We start from the raw sequence: 7,916 nt of genomic DNA on the forward strand, positions 1-7,916 counted from the left end.
AATCTAGATCTCGGATTGGTGTAAAATTTTAGGCTTAAATTTATCTTTCTAAATCCTGAAACCTATTACAAGATGTCTAAGTCATAAAATCTATGAAACTGGACAAACCTGATCAGCTAATTCAAAACTGAACAAAAACCAGGAGTAATTAGGCTTGTTGACTCCAAAAATTTGGGATACCAAAAAACTTGGGCAGAAATTTTGGCTCTAAATCCTGAAAGCCTAAAACGAAACCTACAGACATAAAAATATTTAGGCTTCCCCAACAACCTATTTTACCAGTTTAAAACAAATTTAGGCTCAATCACCTCACCCACCAGATCCATCAATCCTCCCCTCAGCAAAAATTTCCCTTCCCCTAATTTTTTACCCTTAAATCAGACCAAATAAGCCTGGACATGCCTAGAATTATCGCCGCCTCTGCCCCTCTGACTGGCCTGTCTTAAACTATGATTAAAATTCTGATTCATAAAATTGGGCGACTGCCTATCTAAGAAATTATTAGGACTATTCGCCCTATTGGGCGTAAATTGACCCACCAAACTAGGGTCGATTTGCCCAAAATTCGGCGGAGGAACTTGTCCGAAATTCGGAGGCAATTGGCCAAAATTAGGCGGATGCTGACCGAAATTTGGATCAAAATTGTTTTGGCGTAGATTTCTTCGTTCTAATGTAGAATAATCTGAATCTATGCTGGAGTAGATGTGTTCAGTGGCATTTGAGGAATTTGGACGTTGCGTGTAAGGTTTTTCCTTGTCCTGGAACTTCCTCATGTTCTTTTTGGCGAATTTTGGAGAAGGCGTACAAGTCGTCGCAGACGAGTAATTGTTTTCCTCGTAATTTTCAAAATCGTACATATCAGCCTTGGCGTTGACGTTGACACAATTCTGTTGCCTAATAGCACCAGTTGTCGTGTTATTCTCTAAAGTATAGGTATTTGCTGCCAGTTTTTGAAGCTGCTGCAAATTTTTACCAACTTTCGGTAAATTATACAACAAGCGTTCTGTAAAGTTTTTATCATCAGTGGATATCACATCTTTGGCAGTCTTCAAAAAGGGTTTGAAATCCTCATCCAGGTCATGCCTGTGTAGTTTTTGATCTTTTAGTACTACCAAACGTTTCTGGATCGCTAAATTCCTAAAAACCTGGCGCAAATTCGGTTTAATCCACTCAGTTTGCAAAAAGTTGCGCGTTAAAATCAAAACAAGGCGTTTGGAGTTCTCAGAATTCTCTTGAACACTTGTACCTTGCCCATCACGATGAAGCAAACAAATTTTAAACTTATCCTTCAAATTAACCAAAACATACTTCTGCAAATACTCCAAATCCTTTTCACTATATAAAATCATAACATCGTACAACAAGTTATCGAATTCTGGTTGGTCGAACAAGGTGACACCAAATTTGGAGTGCAAACAGATTTTTAAGCTTTTTCTAAAAACAAAGCATAGTAGGATGCTGAAGATTACTAGTAGGAATAAAATGAGGACAGTTGCTAGTAAGTAGATGTAGTCTTGTAGAATTTCACTGTTTTTGACGTAGAATTCTGAGCAAACGTTTTTGTCAGATTCGATGTTCAAACGTTGGATGACACCACCTGAAACGCAGTGTAAATTGGATAAGTCTTGGATTTTTAGCAGGTTGTTTTGGACAAAACTAGCGATTTTTTGTAGGTTTTTGCAACGACAAGCATACTGGTTCAAACCTAGCCAAATTTTTTGCATGGTCTTCATGTTCAAGTCAACGAAGTTGACTAATTTGTTGCCATCCAGTCTTAAAACCTCCAGACTGGTCAAGCCCTTAAAAGTCGTGTTATCAATATGTGTTAACTGATTATTTTGTAAATATAGTTCTTTCAAAGCGTCCAAATTAACAAACTCAAAACCTTTAAACACTTGTAGTTTATTATTAGACAAGTCCAAAGTTTGCAAGTTGAGTAAACCAGCAAAAGTTTTATTACTAATCACCTCGACGTTGCTCGAGTTCAAATACAACTTTTGCAAGTTTTTGCGTCCAATAAAAACATGGTTGTCAAGTTTCTGGAAATTATTACCGTCCAAATAAATCTCAGTTGCGTAAATTGGTATATTTTTAGGAATTTCTGTACTACTGGTGCCATTATTGGCAGAACTTCCACAATCTACAATATTTGTTGACCAATTGAGATTGTTTAGGCATTTGCAATTGGAAGGACATATCATTTCACAATCGCAAGCAAAAAAGTCGCAACAATGACACAAGGCAAAACAGTGGGACTTGTACTCGCACAAGAAGTTGGAAGATTTCATTGTTTTTAGTTGTAAAGTTTTGCTGGTTCTTACATTGTTCTCAACGTTGCACACAATGTTCTCCGAGTCCATGATTTTGGGATACCTATGCGTTATCAAATCGTTGTTGGAGATATTATTTATATTTAGCAAAAAGTCCATGCTGCAATCACAACGGAAAGGGTTACCACTCAAATAAATTTCTGTGTTGGTTTTGCCACCAGAGTTCTCTAAAACTTTAGGCAACTTCAAACTATTCAAATCCATTTGTTTGATTTCATTCGCGTATAAATCAATCCTGGTTAGGTACTTTTTATCATAAAAACTGTTAGCGTGGATTTTTCTGATAAAATTATTATTTATAAACAACAACTCCACGCTATCAGGTATGTTCAGGTTAGAAATTTCCGTCAACCTGTTATGACTAGCATCTAAAGTTTTTAGTTTCAACTTGTCCTGGATTTTGTAGTAGTTACCCAAAACTTCGATATAATTGTTGTGGATATCCAACCACTTTAGGTTGACTGGTACAAAAGCGTAATCAAACCAAATCAAATTGTTCTCCGACAAATTCAACCACAGTAGGTTCAACAGACTTGAAAAAATACCATCAACGTCCATCAAGAAATTTTTATCCAGACGTATAGCTTCTAAATTCTGGTTACCATCAAAAGTATCCCTATCAATTTGCTGGATTTTGTTTTTAGCTAAATTCAAAACCTGCAAGTTTGGTAAATTTTGGAACATCGGTTTGGACAAGTTGCCTATACGATTGTCTATTAACCTCAAACCTGTAAGTTGGTTTAAATTTTTGAAACTGTCGTTATCAAAGTTTTCTATCAAGTTTTCACCCAAGTCTAAACTTTTAAGCATTTGCAAATCCTGGATTGCTTTAGGAATCCTGGTGATTTGGTTAGAACTCAAATCAAGTTCTTTTAAGTCCGAGCAATTTTTAAAAGCGTTGATGTCTATGGAGTTGATCAAGTTGTTGTTTAAAGTCAATTTGCTTAAAACAAATAAACCGTTGAACAAATTGTTATCGATTTGGTGCAACCTGTTTTCAGCTAAATTCAAAGTATGCAAGTTGTACAAAGGTAGGAAAGCGTTTTCATCAACGTATCCGATGGAGTTGTTTTTCAAATCCAAAATTTGCAGGAAAAACAAGTCTTTGAATGTTTTGGAGTCTATACGTGTCAACGCGTTGTTGGATAAATTCAAAACAATAAGTCTGATCAAACCTGTAAAAATATTTTCATCAATATGATGACTGGAAAGTTGATTGGAACTCAAATCAAGCACCAAAAGTTGTTCTAGACGATGAAACAAACCTTTGGGCAACTCGAATAACAAATTGTTTTGCAAATGTATCTCCCTGATTTCCCTTGAATTTGAAAACAACAAATTTGGTAAACTTTCAAGTTTGTTAAACGACAAATTTAGGATCCTTAGACTAGTCAAACCTATCAAACTTTCACTTGAGACATCTGTAATATTATTGTGTTGCAAGTGCAGTTGTTGCAAACGCCTAAGTTTCGAAATTTGCCAAAAATCACCAATATTTGCCAACCTGTTGTAACTCAGATCCAAAGTCACCAATTCTTCGCCTCCAGAACAACGTTCTGCACCTGCAGAAAACCCTAACTCGTTTGCAGATTTGATACGATTATCAGTCAAATTTAAAGTCTGCAAAGATTTTAAAGGACACAAAGTATTCTGTTGCAACAAATTTATATTATTACCAGCCAAATTCAGGCTTTGGAGTTCGTTCAAACCCTGGAAGGACTCTTGGGATATATTCAAGTTTTTATTAGCGCCCCAGAGTTGGTTATTAGATTTCACCGATAGTTTTTTAAGTTGGCTCAAACCGTTAAATGCAAATTTGGTAGGAATAAAAACTTACAATTTTCTATATTCAACTCGTTTAAAGCCTGGAATTTCAGGAACAAACCGTCACCGATGTTGCTCTCGAAGAGCAACATCTCGTTACAAGATATGTTGAATTTGGTCAAAACTTCTAATTTTGGCTGGTGACCCCTAAATTTGAAAAGTTTTCGGAACTACGTTCCAACGTCCTGATTTTACACGACATTTGGGTTTTGGATAACACTTTGGTAGTCTCATCCTTTTCGTATTGACACAAAGAATGGACACCATGTACCACAAAAAATAATAGGATAAAAAATTTGGGCGTAGCCATTTTGTCTAAAATTTAACAAAACTTAAAGTAAAATATATACTTAATTAATCATACTATCTAGTATCCTGGTTAATCCTGGAGTCACTGTATCCAAAAAACAAGTCACCACACAACTTTTGTTCAAGTCACCACAAATTAAAAAAAACTTTCGGAAAATAAAATAAAAACAAATCCAAAACTTTTTTGTTGATCATTTGTTGTTATTTGATTTTAACATTTTTTTGTTCATGTTTTATTTTAAGCACTAGTCACATAACTACAGCTTTTGGTTACCACTTTTGTCTAATTTTTGGACAAAACTTTTGGACACTTTATACATCTCGTCGAAAAAGAAAACTTTTTTTTGTTGACGAGAACCTGTTTTTTGTTGAACAAAAGATAATATTTCACGCAGGTCGAAAAAAAACTGTTCCCAGGATCAGACAAAAATTATTTTAGGGTCCTGAAATATTTTTTTTGACCACAAGATTAATTGAACGTTGACACAACTTGAGAAAAAATCAAAATGGAAAAATTGAAGCAAAAAACACTTTTTTGTTGTTATTCTGGAATCACAAGCACTAGATGCAACTTTTATTTGACGTCCGACAGTTTTAGTACTAAATTTAGTAACAAAAACCAAAAAAATTGATGTACACACTAATTTTCCAGATTTTTCACAAATTTCTGGACACACACTAGTTTTTTTTTTCAAATTGCAACAAATTGGTGGTTTTTATCAAAATTGAATCACCAAGTACTAAAAATAGTACTGTATACTAAATTTAGTTGATTCCAAACTTTATTACAAAATTCTGGACAAAAACACTAATTTTTAGAGTTTGTCCAATTTTACACTGATGTAACTGGATCTAATCGTTTTTCTACCACAAAGCACTAAAAAATTTAGTACTAATACTAAATTTAGTTAGCAGGAACCAAAATTTAGTATCAAATCTGGTACACACACTAATTTTTCATTAATTTCACTAATTTTTTAGTTTGCACCAATTTAGAGGCACAATTAATTAGTGAAGCAAGTTTTGGTCAATTTTTAACCAACACGTACTAAAAAATGTAGTACTTTATACTAAATTTAGTTATTAAGAACTAAAATTTAGTTTCACACACTAATTTTTTATTTTGTGCGGATTTTGTTGCGCAAAACTGTTTAAGTTTGTACAATTTTGGTAAAGCAAGTTCTAATCGCTTTTTAAGTACTAAAAATAGTACTTTATACTAAATTTAGTAAGCTAGAACTAAACTTTAGTATAAACTCAAGATAAACACCCTGCTGTTTCAGTTTATCAAAATTTTGTTGCACAAAACTGTTTTATCCAATTTTGTGGGTGGTGTAAGTTGTAATCGATTTGTAACCACCAAATACTAAAATAGTACTAAATACTAAATTCAGTTATCACGAATTATGCTTTCAGGATACACACACTAATGTTTCAGTTCAGGCAAAATTTTATTTTACGAAACTGTTTTAAGTCAAATTTTGTGGATAATCGATTTTCAACCACCAAGTACTAAAAATAGTACTTGTACTAAATTTAGTTAGCAAGGACTAAACTTTAGTACAAAATTCTGGACGCACACACTTTTTTGAGTTTGTCCAAGTTTTGTGATTGTGATGCTGGTTGTTTTATCAGTTGGAAAATCTATTTTCAACCACCAAGTACTAAAATAGTATTTGTACTAAATTTAGTTAGCAAGGACTAAATTTAGTACAAAATTCTGGACGCACACACTTTTTTGAGTTTTTTCAAGTTTTGTTGACTGATGATGCTGGTGGTTTTATCAGTTTATCCAAATTGTTGTAAGTTTTGGACAACCACCAAGTACTAACTATACTAAATTTAGTAAGCAACCACCAACAAACTTTAGTATAAACTTCTGTATACACACAATAATTTTTATATACCACGACCAAAACACAACTTTTTGTTACTAAAAACTTGCACTTTATCACAACTTTAAGACAGTCTTCACTAAAACTCCTTTCACAAGTAGAGTTCTTTTTGTTATTTTTTTCAAACTTCTCTCTAAAACTTCATTTATCAACTGATGCTCCAGTTAATGTATGCATATTGATTTTCGTTGATGTCTCACAATTTTTAGTAGCACCTCCACTCCCTGTGAAGTGTGAATGCGGACTGAATTTCATTTTACAAGGCACCGCCGTGGCCAGACCGCCAGACAGAGACGGCACGATGCGTGTTTGGTGGTGGTCGGAGAGAAAGAGACGGGGAGAGGGCGCGAGCGAGAGAGGGATAGAGCGGGTGAAAAAGAAAGGTGAAGGGTTAGAGCGAGACGGGTTGGTTGGGTGATAGAGGAATGCCGGGTGCGGTTAATATTAGTTTATTAAATACATTTTTTCAAAACTTTAGCAAAATTAGATAATAAAGATATGGGTATATAATTAGTAATTAGTAATTAGTAGTTCTTTTTATGACATTACTGAATTTTCTCAATTTGATTTCAATAACTACTTTCTTGCATAATCCTTATCCTTTATCTATGTAGTCTGACCATTTGATCGCCTGTACAGCCATATTTTTTTTAAATTTTTTTTTATTGCTATTTTCTTAATTTAACATTTTTACGGTTTTAAATGAGTATAACTTTCAACCTTGTGCAAGAATTTTGAGCTTGATTGGTGGTCAAATAGACTTCAATATGATGAATTTGACGATGAACATTGTATTTAATGTTCGAATGCTTTTTTTCAGCTCTTTTTTTCAGAAGCGAAATTCGTGCAGCTACTATGATTATTATTAAATTACTATTCTTTTAATATTAACTATGAATAAGCTTGACAAGAGCCTGAAATAATATCTATCATTATTGATTACGGCTTGCTTATGAATAAATAAATAAATAAATAAATAGAAAGTAATATTAGATGGGTCGCCATGTTTAAAAATTGGTGCATTGGTAAAATTGATAAAATAGGATGATAATGTTGTGGTATGTGTTGTGATTTTAAGATCATGTATTTTTTTGTTTGTTTAAGTCGTTGTTAGTATTTTGGTGTAAGTGTTATTGTTAGTTAATTTGTTTATCAGTAGAGTCATCTGTTTATTTTCTATTTGATTTTAAATTTCTTGTATTTTGTCGTTTAGACGCTAAACTTTTTCAGTTTTTGCTCTACAGTAGCGTTCTTTTACCTCATATTATCTACTTCAGTTTAAATTTCATGTATTTTGTCATTTATTCGCTAATTTTTTTTAAATTTTTTTCTCTACAGTAGCGTCCTTTTACCTTGTATTATCTACTTCAGTGTAAATTTCATGTACTGTGTCATTTATTCTCTAATATTTTCATTTTTTTGCTGTACAGTAGAGTCCTTTTTTAGGAATTGTAATCCTATAGAATCCTCTTTTTTGCTCGTCAGTAGAGTCCTATTTTTCTTGAAATGAAATTTGCTCGTCAGTAGAGTCCTATTTTTGCTTGCTATGTAATTTGCT

The 7,916-nt window shown here is 33.3% G+C and overlaps 1 pseudogene; it reads right to left on the reverse strand.

Moving 5' to 3' along the window:
- Positions 1 to 377: 377 nt before the first annotated feature.
- The window catches only part of LOC113388567, a 21,392-nt pseudogene continuing 13,853 nt past the window's right edge, over positions 378 to 7,916 (reverse strand).

This window comes from Ctenocephalides felis, unplaced genomic scaffold (assembly GCF_003426905.1).
Source record: "Ctenocephalides felis isolate EL2017-DRISC unplaced genomic scaffold, ASM342690v1 CF-g0.4_SCAFFOLD_03572, whole genome shotgun sequence".
NCBI lineage: Eukaryota > Metazoa > Arthropoda > Insecta > Siphonaptera > Pulicidae > Ctenocephalides > Ctenocephalides felis.